The sequence below is a fragment of the Festucalex cinctus genome, chromosome 2 (genome assembly GCF_051991245.1).
Source record: "Festucalex cinctus isolate MCC-2025b chromosome 2, RoL_Fcin_1.0, whole genome shotgun sequence".
Classification (NCBI taxonomy): domain Eukaryota; kingdom Metazoa; phylum Chordata; class Actinopteri; order Syngnathiformes; family Syngnathidae; genus Festucalex; species Festucalex cinctus.
Window position 1 is genome coordinate 43,891,976 of NC_135412.1, and position 16,672 is coordinate 43,908,647.

At 40.9% G+C, this 16,672-nt stretch overlaps 1 protein-coding gene across 5 annotated transcripts in view; it reads right to left on the reverse strand.

Annotated features, from left to right (window-relative positions):
• Positions 1-16,672, reverse strand: part of LOC144014874 (nuclear pore membrane glycoprotein 210-like) — a 189,242-nt gene that overhangs the window by 30,744 nt on the left and 141,826 nt on the right. The window lies entirely within an intron of this gene.

Below are 16,672 nucleotides of genomic sequence, written 5' to 3' on the forward strand. Positions count from 1 at the left end.
CGTAAATGTGGATGGCAACTCACTGGGCCAAGTGTCTGGTATGAGGGATGGCTACTATCTGAGGAATCAATACACTTGCTCTTATGTAGCCTATTTGTATGCATTAGGAAATTACCAAATTTGGAAATTAATTCATTCGGAAATTAATCATTAGGCATTAATGAAAATTTGTCCCCAAAAATGGTCCAAAAGTGATTTTTTGTTTCGGACCTAAGGACTTTTATCACAGAAATACCACAGCTGAAACAGGATGTGACTACGAGAGAAAAAAATTTCCCCCAATCACAGGAGATCTGCGTTTGGCCATTGGCGAGAAGGCCACCGACGATTGCATCTTTCGGTGGCTGCAGAAATGCCACGTGGTGCGCTAATACAGATAAGTAGAAAATGTTGAAATGACATGAAATGTCCGATAGATTAACTTCTGAATTTGAAAGTGATTCTCTTAAGTATGTGTTAGGCTGACACAGTGCTTCTCAAATAGTGGGGCGGTCCACCCCAGGCGCGAGGCTCATCAAGGGGGGCCGTTTGACCTCGGGGAACATGGTTTTTAATTTTTTATTTTTTATTTTTTTACTGTCCAAGCATAAAGTGCAATTGCACCCCGCTACATTAAGGAGCAGTGGCGCTCTCATTATTGGCAGAGTGTGCGCAGGGAGCATTTGCTCAGTGGTGTAGGGCTTTTGTTTGCACTGAGCATGCGCGTTTTGCACACAGCAAAAAAAAATCAGCACACATTATTTCATATATTTTTGATTTGCAGGTTAAAGTTTTTTTTTTTTTTTAATATTGTGCTCCTGAGTTAATGTTGGTGTTCAGTTTGAATGCATTATTATTTATTGATTTTATTTAATTTTATTTTTCCGTATCATATGCTTTGACATGGTCAGTCAAAAAATGTTAGGGTTTCCGGTAGGACCGGATACGGATCCCAAAAACGCAGAACACAGATAGACTAAGTACTAGAACAAAAAGCGCTGGACAAAGCCAGGAGAAAAACAATTAACAAAAGACGCTTGCACATGCTGCAAGGTGAGGTGGTAACAAAAATAAACCAGAGAGCTACAAAAACCGCACTATGCGTATAAACAAAACCAAAACACAAAATGCACTATAAAAAGCAGATAACTAAAGGTGACGGAGAAAACACGTGGAAATCAAACTCTCAAGCGTGAAGCTGAGGAAACATAAAACTACTTTTAAACAGCTTTAATTAAGTGTTTTTTTTTATTATTTTAAACTTCCTTATGCTAAATGTTTTAAAGTTTGTTGAATAATGTTTTAAGATTGTTATTTTATGTTCTTTTTAGTAAATTTTGTAACCTATTTTCTTTTATTTTTCTTCCTCTGAATGTTAACTACTGTTTCTTGATGCTTATGTGTTGTCTTTCCTTGTGTAAAGCACATTGAGTTGCCTTGTGTATGAAATGTGCTATACAAATAAACTTGCCTTGCCTTGCCTACGGAGCAGAAATGGCTCAACGCGAGAAATAAACACTCAAGCATAAAAGCTGAGGAAACAACAGAAAACTATGAATCAAAAGGACTCACGAAACTAACTGGAAACAAGAGACGAGGCTATAGGATTAACAAATTCACACAAGGTCAGAATAATGCACAAGGCGAAGACGTAGCAAGGTCAATACTCCGACAAGGAGTGTTGGCAGTCACAGTCCTTAAGAAGGCTTGATTGAGGATGGGAAACAGGTGCGGCGCAGGAGGACACGCCCCATACCTCAATCAGAGGCTAATAGAAAAAACAAAAACACACAGCCTGAGAGCACAATCACAACAGCACCCCCCTCAACGGACGCCCCCTGGCGGACCGCCTGGTTTTGAGGGATGAGTTGCATGGAAGTCGTGGATGAGGGATGGATCCAGGATCCAGGAGCGGGGGACCCATTGCTGCTCCTCAGGCCCATAACCCTCCCAGTCGACGAGGTACTGCACACCCCTGCCCCGCTTCCTTGAATCCAGGATGGAACGGACCGTGTAGACAGGATCGCCATCAATGATGCGGGGAGCAGGAGGAAGAGGTCCAGGAGGGTTCAGAGGGCTGGAAGAAACTGGCTTAATGAGGGAGACGTGGAAGACGGGATGTACCTTCATCGACGAAGGAAGACGTAGCCGCACAGAGACAGGGTTGATGATCCGTTCCACCTCAAATGGCCCAAGGAAACGAGGACCCAGTTTCTTTGACCCACCAACCAGACGAAGGTCCCTGGAGGACAACCAGACTTTGTCCCCCGGTTGATAGGTGGGTGCGGGGCGCCAGCGGCGATCTGCCACCTGGCGATTGCGCTCCGCAGTCCGGGAAAGGGCGGCCCTGGCCTCCCGCCAAACCCGATGGGCCCTCTTAAGGTGGTGCTGGAGCGAGGGAACTTCAACTTGTCCCTCCTGGGACGGGAACAAGGGCGGCTGTTACCCATTGGACACGGAGACTGTCCGGTGGCAGAAGAAATCAAGGTACTGTGTGCGTACTCGATCCATGGCAGGTAAGTTGCCCAAGTGTTGGGCTGAAATTGGCACACACAACGTAATGCTGCCTCAAGGTCTTGGTTAGATCTTTCGGTTTGGCCGTTTGATTGCGGGTGGTAACCCGAGGAGAGGCTAGCAGTCGCGCCCAATGCCTTGCAGAATTTCCTCCATACTTGGGAGATGAATTTGGGACTTCAGTCCGAAACAATGTCTTGTGGGATGCCGTGCAGACGAACAACATGCTTGACCAGTAACTGAGCAGTCGCTAGGGCGGAGGGAGCTTGGACAAGGCAACGAAGTGGGCCGACTTGGAAAAGCGATCCACAATTGTGAGGATGACCGACGAGCCACGTGAAACAGGTAGACCAGTGACAAAGTCCAGAGCAATATGGGACCAGGGACGAGCAGGCAATGGCAGGGGGTGCAGAAGACCGACGGGAGGCTGATGAGAGGCTTTACCACAAGCACAAGCAGTGTAAGCCCGGACGAAGTCCACAACGTCTTGGCGTAGCTCCGGCCACCAAAACCGCTGCTCAATCAAGTCTCTGGTACGGGAGATCCCCGGATGGCAGGCCACACGTGAATCATGACCCCACTGGAGGACTTCGGGGCATAGAGCGTCGGGCACAAACAGTCGACCCGCGGGGAATTCCGCTGGCACCTGCCTTCCCCGCAGAGAGTCAATGACCTGGCTCTCAATCTCCCATCGGAGTGCCCCCACGAATCGAATCGGCGGGAAGGATGTGCTCGGGACCAGGGGCTGCTTGGTCTGGGTCGTGGATGCGGGAGAGCGCATCCGGTTTCTTGTTCTTGGTTCCGTGTCTGTAGGAAATGGTGAAGTTGTATCGGGTGAACATCAGCACCCACCTGGCTTGCCTGGGATTCATGCGTTTGACTGCACGGAGGTATTCCAGGTTGCGGTGAACCGTGTAGACCACAAAAGGTTCCGAGGTGCCCTCCAGCCAGTGCCTCCATTCTTGTAAAGCTGTGACGATAGCGAGAAGTTCCCTGTTCGAAGCGAACAGTGCTTAGCCACGCCCACAGCGATTCGCGAAAACTCACAAACTTCGTGTTGTGACATCATGAAAGCCGAATCCCTCATCTGAGCAAATATGAGGTAGGTCCAGTTCACGTGTTTGGAGAAAAAACGTAGAAGAAAATTCGTAAGAAAAAAAATTGCCACTAGGTGGCGCTATCAGTAAGATGAAATATAAGTTCATAGATGTCTTTAGGGCTGAACTCTCATCAAATGTGTGAAATTTTGAGAAGATAGGATCATCTCGGTCAAGTTCATGCAGCTTTTATTGTCACGAAAAATCTTTAGAATTTGCGGCACCGTAGCGGCCACGCCCTTTGGCGAAAAGTTACAATATTCGGTGTGGGGCATGATCAACATCTTAAGGCTTTTCTGACCAATTTTCAACTGGATCCCTTCAACGAGCTCAGCGCAGTAGCTAAAAACGTAAAGTATGACATTTATTGTTACCACTAGGTGGCGCTATATGTATAACTGAATTTTATCATATAGATGTTTTCAGGCCGTGACTATTACATTGCCTGAGAAGTTTGAGATTTTTTGGAGCTTGAACATGGGAGTTATTAAGCATTTGCTCTTTCTGGACAAATGAAATTTTAAAGGCAATATTTGATGCCCTGCCCCCGTCATATAGTATTTCAAAAAGGCAAGATGTTTTGCCCAGTTGTTCTCTCAGGTCTTGAGATGATAAATGCCAAGTTTGAAGTCAATTGGATGAAAAATGTTTGCAAAGGGGGAAAAAGCATGACCACAGTGAATGTGCCAAAATAGGCCAAAATTGGACATTAAAAAATTCATAGCTCACTTCCTGTACATTTTAGCTACATGCTCCCAATAGACTTTTTTGTGCGTCTCGGGGTGCTACACGTGCCTGCCAATTTTTGTTGCTCTAGCTCAAACGTGCCGGGCTTGGTTTTTATTTTTCTACGCTAGGGGGCGCTATCGAGTCGCATTGTTATGACGACTTAATAATATCAAATTTTTCGCCGGGCCTGAGGAGTGTGCAAAGTTCGGTGAGTTTTCGTGAATGTTTAGGTACCCAAAATCGCGATCGTTTGCGGAGAATAAAGAAGAATAATAATAATAACTAGAGCTGCGAGCAGCTATAAAGGGCCCTCGCAGCCCGGGCCACGTTGGGGTCCTTGCACGTTGGGGTACTTGCACTTTGGGGTACTGGCACGTTGGGGTACTGGCATATTGGAAGCAAAATTTCTTTGAAAATGGCATAATAAACGTTTACATGTAGAATATTTTTTTGCCAGTGTGTGTGTCAAGCTCAACGGGTTTTGGTGATTGTTAAGACCTGCAAAAATCAGCGTCCTTTTTTATTTTTAGGCAATGAGTTGCCCTGATTGGTATTTTTTTGTAAAAGTGTATATACACATCATCGCTCGTTGTACTCATTGCACAATGTTACTTTTATTGTCCAAAGGGGCAATCAAAAATGAATAAAACAAAATGGAAACGTACATACGTTTGGATCGGTGTGAAGCCAGTGAACAATTTGAGTGGTGGAAACTAAAAGAATATTCATAAATGACTTAGTTATCACACTTAGAATGAGTGTACATTTTTTGTACAAAATACCGTATGTGGGGTATTTTTTTTTTATTTTATATAAGCCTCAAGGGCTAGGTGGCGCTGTATTTATAACTGAATGTTGTCATAGAGATACCTTCAGGCCTTGATTATAAGCATACATGTCAAGTGTGGGATTTTTTTTTGGAGCATGTACCGTGGAGTTATTAAGCATATCCTTCATTCACGATATTGCTTTTAATGTCCATAGAGGCTATCAAAAATAAATAAAAATATATATATGTTTGGATAAGTCTGATGCCAGTGAACATTTTGAGTGGTGGAAACTAAAAAAATATTCATAAATGACTTAGTTATCACACTTAGAATGAGTGTACATTTTTTGTACAAAATACCGTATGTGGGGTATTTATTTTTCATGCCTCAAGGGCTAGGTGGCGCTGCATATATAACTGAATGTTGTCATAGAGATAACTTCAGGCCTTGACGATAAACATACATGTCAAGTTTGGGATTTTTTGGAGCATGTACCGGGGAGTTATCAAGCATATCCTTTTTCATTGTGAAACACAAATTTTGATGCCCCGCCCTCATCATATAGTATTTCGAAAAGTCAAAAGTTTTCCCCCTGTCGTTGGCTCAGGTCTTGACATGGTCCAGGTCAAGTCTGAAGTCAGTCGGATGAAACGTGTAGGAGAAGTGGGCAAAAGTATGCCCCCTGTAAATGTGCTAAAATCATAAAAAATGGGACATTCAAAAATTTGTAGCTCACTTCCTGTTCATTTTAGCATATAGGTCCAAGAGACTTTTTTGTAGGTCTTGGGCTCCCTCATACACCTAAAAATATTCGGCGTTCTTGCTTAAACGTACAACCGGGGCTGCTTCGTTAAAAATTTCGAGGGGGCGCTATTGAGTCATTTTTGTAAAAATAGCACAATCAACAATAAAATATTGCTCATTTTACCAGGCCAGATGTGTGTGCCAAGTTTCAGGAGTTTCTGTGCATGTTTAGACCCTCAAAACTGGCGTTGTTTTCTTGGCGAACAGCGCTTAGCCACGCCCACAGCAATTCGCGAAAACTCACAAACTTCGTGTTGTGACATCATGAAGGCCGAAACCCTCCTCTGAGCAAATATGAGGTAGGTCCAGTTAACGTGTTTGGAGAAAAACGTAGAAGAAAATTCGTAATAAAAAAAATTGCCACTAGGTGGCGCTATCAGTTAGATGAAATATAAGTCAGTAGATGTCTTTAGGGCTGGACTCTCATCAAATGTGTGAAATTTTGAGAAGATAGGATCATCTCGGTCAAGTTAATGCAGCTTTTATTTTCACGAAAAATCTTCAGACTTTGCGTCACCGTAGCGGCCACGCCCTTTGGCGAAAAGTTACAATATTCGGTGTGGGGCATGATCAACATCTTAAGCCTTTTCTGACCAATTTTCAAATGGATCCCTTCAACAAGCTCAGCACAGTAGCTAAAAACGTAAAGTATGACATTTATTGTAACCACTAGGTGGCGCTATATGTATAACTGAATTTTATCATATAGATGTTTTCAGGCCGTGACTATTACGTTGCCTGAGAAGTTTGAGATTTTTTGGAGCTTGAACATGGGAGTTATTAAGCATTTGCTCTTTCTGGACAAATGAAATTTTAAAGGCAATATTTGATGCCCCGCCCCCGTCATATAGTATTTCAAAAAGGCAAGATGTTTTGCCCAGTTGTTCTCTCAGGTCTTGAGATGATAAATGCCAAGTTTGAAGTCAATTGGATGAAAAATGTTTGCAAAGGGGGAAAAAGCATGACCACAGTGAATGTGCCAAAATAGGCCAAAATTGGACATTAAAAAATTCATAGCTCACTTCCTGTACATTTTAGCTACATGGTCCCAATAGACTTTTTTGTGCGTCTCGGGGTGCTACACGTGCCTGCCAATTTTTGTTGCTCTAGCTCAAACGTGCCGGGCTTGGTTTTTATTTTTCTACGCTAGGGGGCGCTATCGAGTCGCATTGTTATGACGCCTTAATAATATCAAATTTTTCGCCGGGCCTGAGGAGTGTGCAAAGTTCGGTGAGTTTTCGTGAATATTTAGGTACCCAAAATCGCGATTGTTTGCGGAGAATAAAGAAGAAGAAGAAGAAGAAGAAGAAGAAGAAGAAGAATAACTAGAGCTGCGAGCAGCTATAAAGGGCCCTCGCAGCCCGGGCCACGTTGGGGTCCTTGCACGTTGGGGTACTGGCACGTTGGGGTACTGGCATATTGGAAGCAAAATTTCTTTGAAAATGGCATAATAAACGTTTACATGTAGAATATTTTTTTGCCAGTGTGTGTGTCAAGCTCAACGGGTTTTGGTGATTCTTAAGACCTGCAAAAATCAGCGTCCTTTTTTATTTTTAGGCAATGAGTTGCCCTGATTGGTATTTTTTGTAAAAGTGTATATGCACATCATCGCTCATTGTACTCATTGCACAATGTTACTTTTATTGTCCAAAGGGGCAATCAAAAATGAATAAAACAAAATGGAAACGTACATACGTTTGGATCGGTGTGAAGCCAGTGAACAATTTGAGTGGTGGAAACTAAAAGAATATTCATAAATGACTTAGTTATCACACTTAGAATGAGTGTACATTTTTTGTACAAAATACCGTATGTGGGGTATTTTTCTTTTTTTTAATATAAGCCTCAAGGGCTAGGTGGCGCTGTATTTATAACTGAATGTTGTCATAGAGATACCTTCAGGTCTTGATTATAAGCATACATGTCAAGTGTGGGATTTTTTTTGGAGCATGTACCGTGGAGTTATTAAGCATATCCTTCATTCACGATATTGCTTTTAATGTCCATAGAGGCTATCAAAAATAAATAAAAATATATATATGTTTGGATAAGTCTGATGCCAGTGAACATTTTGAGTGGTGGAAACTAAAAGAATATTCATAAATGACTTAGTTATCACACTTAGAATGAGTGTACATTTTTTGTACAAAATACCGTATGTGGGGTATTTTTTTTTCATGCCTCAAGGGCTAGGTGGCGCTACATATATAACTGAATGTTGTCATAGAGATAACTTCAGGCCTTGACGATAAACATACATGTCAAGTTTGGGATTTTTTGGAGCATGTACCGGGGAGTTATCAAGCATATCCTTTTTCATTGCGAAACACAAATTTTGATGCCCCGCCCTCATCATATAGTATTTTGAAAAGTCAAAATTTTTCCCCCTGTCGTTGGCTCAGGTCTTGACATGGTCCAGGCCAAGTCTTAACTCAGTCGGATGAAACGTGTAGGAGAAGTGGGCAAAAGTCTGCCCCCTGTGAATGTGCAAAAATCGAAAAAAATGGGACATTCAAAAATTCGTAGCTCACTTCCTGTTCATTTTAGCATATGGGTACAGGAGACTTTTTTGTAGGTCTTGGGCTCCCTCATACACCTAAGAATTTTCGTAGATCTTGCTTAAACGTACAACCGGGGCTGCTTCATTAAAAATTCCTAGGGGGCGCTATTGAGTTATTTTTGTAAAAATAGCACAATCAACAATAAAATATTGTTCATTTTACCAGGCCAGATGTGTGTGCCAAGTTTCATGAGTTTCTGCGCATGTTTAGACCCTCAAAACTGGCGTTGTTTTCTTGGCGAACAGCGCTTAGCCACGCCCACAGCAATTCGCGAAAACTCACAAACTTCGTGTTGTGACATCATGAAGGCCGAAACCCTCATCTGAGCAAATATGAGGTAGGTCCAGTTAACGTGTTTGGAGAAAAACGTAGAAGAAAATTCGTAAGAAAAAAATATGCCACTAGGTGGCGCTATCAGTTAGATGAAATATAAGTTTGTAGATGTCTTTAGGGCTGGACTCTCATCAAATGTGTGGAATTTTGAGAAGATAGGATCATCTCGGTCAAGTTAATGCAGCTTTTCTTGTCACGAAAAATCTTCAGACTTTGCGTCACCGTAGCGGCCACACCCTTTGGCGAAAAGTTACAATATTCGTTGTGGGGCATCATCAACATCTTAAGGCTTTTCTGACCAATTTTCAACTGGATCCCTTCAACGAGCTCAGCACAGTAGCTAAAAACGTAAAGTATGACATTTATTGTAACCACTAGGTGGCGCTATATGTATAAATGAATTTTGTCATATAGATGTTTTCAGGCCGTGACTATTACGTTGCCTGAGAAGTTTGAGATTTTTTGGAGCTTGTACATGGGAGTTATTCAGCATTTGCTCTTTCTGGACAAATGAAATTTTAAAGGCAATATTTGCTGCCCCGCCCCCGTCATATAGTATTTCGAAAAGGCAAGATTTTTTGCCCAGTTGTTCTCTTAGGTCTTGAGATAATAAATGCCAAGTTTGAAGTCAATTGGATGAAAAATTTTTGCAAAGGGGGAAAAAGCATGACCACAGTGAATGTGCCAAAATAGGCCAAAATTGGACATTAAAAAATTCATAGCTCACTTCCTGTACATTTTAGCTACATGGTCCCAATAGACTTTTTTGTGCGTCTCGGGGTGCTACACGTGCCTGCCAATTTTCGTTGCTCTAGCTCAAACGTGCCGGGCTTGGTTTTTATTTTACTATGCTAGGGGGCGCTATAGAGTCGCGTTGTTATGACGACTTCATAATATCAAATTTTTCGCCGGGCCTGAGGAGTGTGCAAAGTTTGGTGAGTTTTCATGAATGTTTAGGTACCCAAAATCGCGATCGTTTGCGGAGAATAAAGAAGAAGAAGAATAATAATAACTAGAGCTGCGAGCAGCTATAAAGGGCCCTCGCAGCCCGGGCCACGTTGGGGTCCTTGCACGTTGGGGTACTTGCACGTTGGGGTACTGGCATATTGGAAGCAAAATTTCTTTGAAAATGGCATAATAAACGTTTACATGTAGAATATTTTTTTTGCCAGTGTGTGTCAAGCTCAACGGGTTTTGGTGATTGTTAAGACCTGCAAAAATCAGCGTCCTTTTTTATTTTTAGGCAATGAGTTGCCCTGATTGGTATTTTTTGTAAAAGTGTATATATACATCATCGCTCGTTGTACTCATTGCACAATGTTACTTTTATTGTCCAAAGGGGCAATCAAAAATTAATAAAACAAAATGGAAACGTACATACGTTTGGATCGGTGTGAAGCCAGTGAACAAGTTGAGTGGTGGAAACTAAAAGAATATTCAGAAATGACTTAGTCATCACACTTAGAATGAGTTTAAATTTTTTTGTACAAAATACCGTATGTGGTTTTTTTTTTATATAAGCCTCAAGGGCTAGGTGGCGCTGTATTTATAACTGAATGTTGTCATCGAGATACCTTCAGGCCTTGATTATAAGCATACATGTCAAGTGTGGGATTTTTTTTGGAGCATGTACCGTGGAGTTATTAAGCATATCCTTCATTCACGATATTGCTTTTAATGTCCACAGAGGCTATCAAAAATAAATAAAAATATATATACGTTTGGATAAGTCTGATGCCAGTGAACATTTTGAGTGGTGGAAACTAAAAGAATATTCATAAATGACTTAGTTATCACACTTAGAATGAGTTTACATTTTTTGTACAAAATACCGTATGTGGGGTATTTTTTTTTTATGCCTCAAGGGCTAGGTGGCGCTGCATATATAACTGAATGTTGTCATAGAGATAGCTTCAGGCCTTGACGATAAACATACATGTCAAGTTTGGGATTTTTTGGAGCATGTACCGGGGAGTTATTAAGCATATCCTTTTTCAGTGCGAAACACAAATTTTGATGCCCCGCCTTCATCATATAGTATTTCGAAAGGTCAAGATTTTTCCCCCTGTCGTTGGCTCAGGTCTTGACATGGTCCAGGTCAAGTCTTAACTCAGTCAGATGAAACATGTAGGAGAAGTGGGCAAAAGTCTGCGCCCTGTGAATGTGCAAAAATTGTCAAAAATGGGACATTCAAAAATTCGTAGCTCACTTCCTGTTCATTTTAGCATATGGGTCCAAGAGACTTTTTTGTAGGTCTTGGGCTCCCTCATACACCTAAATATATTCGTCGTTCTTGCTTAAACGTACAACCGGGGCTGCTTCGTTAAAAACTTCTAGGGGGCGCTATTGAGTCATTTTTGTAAAAATAGCACAATCAACAATAAAATATTGCTCATTTTACCAGGCCAGATGTGTGTGCCAAGTTTCATGAGTTTCTGTGCATGTTTAGACCCTCAAAACTGGCTATGTTTTCTTGGCGAACAGCGCTTAGCCACACCCACAGCAATTCGCGAAAACTCACAAACTTCGTGTTGTGACATCATGAAGGCCGAAACCCTCATCTGAGCAAATATGAGGTAGGTCCAGTTAACGTGTTTGGAGAAAAACGTAGAAGAAAATTCGTAAGAAAAAAAATTGCCACTAGGTGGCGCTATCAGTTAGATGAAATATAAGTCAGTAGATGTCTTTAGGGCTGGACTCTCATCAAATGTGTGAAATTTTGAGAAGATAGGATCATCTCGGTCAAGTTAATGCAGCTTTTATTTTCACGAAAAATCTTCAGATTTTGCGTCACCGTAGCGGCCACGCCCTTTGGCGAAAAGTTACAATATTCGGTGTGGGGCATGATCAACATCTTAAGCCTTTTCTGACCAATTTTCAAATGGATCCCTTCAACAAGCTCAGCACAGTAGCTAAAAACGTAAAGTATGACATTTATTGTAACCACTAGGTGGCGCTATATGTATAACTGAATTTTATCATATAGATGTTTTCAGGCCGTGACTATTACGTTGCCTGAGAAGTTTGAGATTTTTTGGAGCTTGAACATGGGAGTTATTAAGCATTTGCTCTTTCTGGACAAATGAAATTTTAAAGGCAATATTTGATGCCCCGCCCCCGTCATATAGTATTTCAAAAAGGCAAGATGTTTTGCCCAGTTTTTCTCTCAGGTCTTGAGATGATAAATGCCAAGTTTGAAGTCAATTGGATGAAAAATGTTTGCAAAGGGGGAAAAAGCATGACCACAGTGAATGTGCCAAAATAGGCCAAAATTGGACATAAAAAAATTCATAGCTCACTTCCTGTACATTTTAGCTACATGGTCCCAATAGACTTTTTTGTGCGTCTCGGGGTGCTACACGTGCCTGCCAATTTTTGTTGCTCTAGCTCAAACGTGCCGGGCTTGGTTTTTATTTTTCTACGCTAGGGGGCGCTATCGAGTCGCATTGTTATGACAACTTAATAATATCAAATTTTTCGCCGGGCCTGAGGAGTGTGCAAAGTTCGGTGAGTTTTCGTGAATGTTTAGGTACCCAAAATCGCGATCGTTTGCGGAGAATAAAGAAGAAGAAGAAGAATAATAATAATAATAATAATAATAATAATAATAATAATTTTTACAAAAACAATAGGGACCTCGCAGCGGTCGCTGCTCGGGCCCTAACTAGAGCTGCGAGCAGCTATAAAGGGCCCTCGCAGCCCGGGCCACGTTGGGGTACTTGCACGTTGGGGAACTTGCACATTGGGGTACTGGCACATTGGAAGCAGAATTTCTTTGAAAATGGCATGATAAACATGTGGACTTTTTTTTTTTTTTTGCCAGGTGTGATGAGTGTGTCAAGCTCAATGGGTTTTGGTGATTGTTAAGACCTGCAAAAATCAGCGTCCTTTTTTATTTTTAGGCAATGAGTTGCCCTGATTGGTATTTTTTGTAAAAATGTATATACACATCATCGCTCGTTATACTCATTGCACAATGTTACTTTTATTGTCCAAAGGGGCAATCAAAAATGAATAAAACAAAATGGAAACGTACATACGTTTGGATCGGTGTGAAGCCAGTGAACAATTTGAGTGGTGGAAACTAAAAGAATATTCATAAATGACTTAGTTATCACACTTAGAATGAGTTTACATTTTTTGTACAAAATACCGTATGTGGTTTTTTTTTTTTAAATATAATTATGCCTCAAGGGCTAGGTGGCGCTGTATTTATAACTGAATGTTGTCATAGAGAAACCTTCAGGCCTTGATTATAAGCATACATGTCAAGTGTGGGATTTTTTTTGGAGCATGTACCGTGGAGTTATTAAGCATATCCTTCATTCACGATATTGCTTTTAATGTCCACAGAGACTATCAAAAATAAATAAAAATATATATATGTTTGGATAAGTCTGATGCCAGTGAACATTTTGAGTGGTGGACACTAAAAGAATATTCATAAATGACTTAGTTATCACACTTAGAATGAGTTTACATTTTTTGTACAAAATACCGTATGTGGGGTATTTTTTTTTTATGCCTCAAGGGCTAGGTGGCGCTGCATATATAACTGAATGTTGTCATAGAGATAACTTCAGGCCTTGACGATAAACATGCATGTCAAGTTTGGGATTTTTTGGAGCATGTACCGGGGAGTTATCAAGCATATCCTTTTTCATTGCGAAACACAAATTTTGATGCCCCGCCCTCATCATATAGTATTTCGAAAAGTCAAAAGTTTTCCCCCTGTCGTTGGCTCAGGTCTTGACATGGTCCAGGTCAAGTCTGAAGTCAGTCGGATGAAACGTGTAGGAGAAGTGGGCAAAAGTATGCCCCCTGTAAATGTGCTAAAATCATAAAAAATGGGACATTCAAAAATTTGTAGCTCACTTCCTGTTCATTTTAGCATATAGGTCCAAGAGACTTTTTTGTAGGTCTTGGGCTCCCTCATACACCTAAAAATTTTCGTAGATGTTGCTTAAACATACAACCGGGGCTGCTTCGTTAAAAATTTCTAGGGGGCGCTATTGAGTCAGTTTTGTAAGAATAGCACAATCAACAATAAAATATTGTTCATTTTACCAGGCCAGATGTGTGTGCCAAGTTTCATGTGTTTCTGCGCATGTTTAGACCCTCAAAACTGGCTTTGTTTTCTTGGCGAACAGCGCTTAGCCACGCCCACAGCGATTCGCGAAAACTCACAAACTTCGTGTTGTGACATCATGAAGGGCGAAAGCCTCATCTGAGCAAATATGAGGTAGGTCCAGTTAACGTGTTTGGAGAAAAACGTAGAAGAAAATTCGTAAGAAAAAAAAATTGCCACTAGGTGGCGCTATCAGTAAGATGAAATATAAGTTCGTAGATGTCTTTAGGGCTGGACTCTCATCAAATGTGTCAAATTTTGAGAAGATAGGATCATCTCGGTCAACTTAATGCAGCTTTTATTGTCACGAAAAATCTTCAGATTTTGCGGCACCGTAGCGACAACACCCTTTGGCGAAAAGTTACAATATTCGGTGTGGGGCATGATCAACATCTTAAGGCTTTTCTGACCAATTTTCAACTGGATCCCTTCAACGAGCTCAGCACAGTAGCTAAAAACGTAAAGTATGACATTTATTGTTACCACTAGGTGGCGCTATATGTATAACTGAATTTTATCGTATAGATGTTTTCAGGCCGTGACTATTACGTTGCCTGAGAAGTATGAGATTTTTTGGAGCTTGAACATGGGAGTTATTAAGCATTTGCTCTTTCTGGACAAATGAAATTTTAAAGGCAATATTTGATGCCCCACCCCCGTCATATAGTATTTCAAAAAGGAAAGATGTTTTGCCCAGTTGTTCTCTCAGGTCTTGAGATGATAAATGCCAAGTTTGAAGTCAATTGGATGAAAAATGTTTGCAAAGGGGGAAAAAGCATGACCACAGTGAATGTGCCAAAATAGGCCAAAATTGGACATAAAAAAATTCATAGCTCATTTCCTGTACATTTTAGCTACATGGTCCCAATAGACTTTTTTGTGCGTCTCGGGGTGCTACACGTGCCTGCCAATTTTTGTTGCTCTAGCTCAAACGTGCCGGGCTTGGTTTTTATTTTTCTACGCTAGGGGGCGCTATAGAGTCGCGTCGTTATGACGACTTCATTATATCAAATTTTTCGCCGGGCCTGAAGAGTGTGCAAAGTTTGGTGAGTTTTCGTGAATGTTTAGGTACCCAAAATCGTGATCGTTTACGGAGAATAATAATAATAATAATAATAATAATAATAATAATAATAATAATCCGATCGAAAAACAATAGGGACCTCGCAGCGGTCGCTGCTCGGGCCCTAATAATAACTAGAGCTGCGAGCAGCTATAAAGGGCCCTCGCAGCCCGGGCCACGTTGGGGTCCTTGCACGTTGGGGTACTTGCACGTTGGGGTACTGGCACGTTGGGGTACTGGCATATTGGACGCAAAATTTCTTTGAAAATGGCATAATAAACGTTTACATGTAGAATATTTTTTTGCCAGTGTGTGTGTCAAGCTCAACGGGTTTTGGTGATTCTTAAGACCTGCAAAAATCAGCGTCCTTTTTTATTTTTAGGCAATGAGTTGCCCTGATTGGTATTTTTTGTAAAAGTGTATATACACATCATCGCTCATTGTACTCATTGCACAATGTTACTTTTATTGTCCAAAGGGGCAATCAAAAATGAATAAAACAAAATGTAAACGTACATACGTTTGGATCGGTGTGAAGCCAGTGAACAATTTGAGTGGTGGAAACTAAAAGAATATTCATAAATGACTTAGTTATCACACTTAGAATGAGTGTACATTTTTTGTACAAAATACCGTATGTGGGGTATTTGTCTTTTTTTTAATATAAGCCTCAAGGGCTAGGTGGCGCTGTATTTATAACTGAATGTTGTCATAGAGATACCTTCAAGCCTTGATTATAAGCATACATGTCAAGTGTGGGATTTTTTTGGGAGCATGTACCATGGAGTTATTAAGCATATCCTTCATTCACGATATTGCTTTTAATGTCCATAGAGGCTATCAAAAATAAACAAAAATATATATATGTTTGGATAAGTCTGATGCCAATGAACATTTTGAGTGGTGGAAACTAAAAGAATATTCATAAACTAGAGCTGCGAGCAGCTATAAAGGGCCCTCGCAGCCCGGGCCACGTTGGAGTCCTTGCACGTTGGGGTACTTGCACGTTAGGGTACTGGCACGTTGGGGTACTGGCATATTGGAAGCAAAATTTCTTTGAAAATGGCATAATAAACGTTTACATGTAGAATATTTTTTTTGCCAGTGTGTGTCAAGCTCAACGGGTTTTGGTGATTGTTAAGACCTGCAAAAATCAGCGTCCTTTTTTATTTTTAGGCAATGAGTTGCCCTGATTGGTATTTTTTGTAAAAGTGTATATATACATCATCGCTCGTTGTACTCATTGCACAATGTTACTTTTATTGTCCAAAGGGGCAATCAAAAATGAATAAAACAAAATGGAAACGTACATACGTTTGGATCGGTGTGAAGCCAGTGAACAATTTGAGTGGTGGAAACTAAAAGAATATTCATAAATGACTTAGTCATCACACTTAGAATGAGTTTACATTTTTTTGTACAAAATACCGTATGTGGGTTTTTTTTTTATATAAGCCTCAAGGGCTAGGTGGCGCTGTATTTATAACTGAATGTTGACATCGAGATACCTTCAGGCCTTGATTATAAGCATACATGTCAAGTGTGGGATTTTTTTTGGAGCATGTACGGTGGAGTTATTAAGCATATCCTACATTCACGATATTGCTTTTAATGTCCACAGAGGCTATCAAAAATAAATAAAAATATATATATGTTTGGATAAGTCTGATGCCAGTGAACATTTTGAGTGGTGG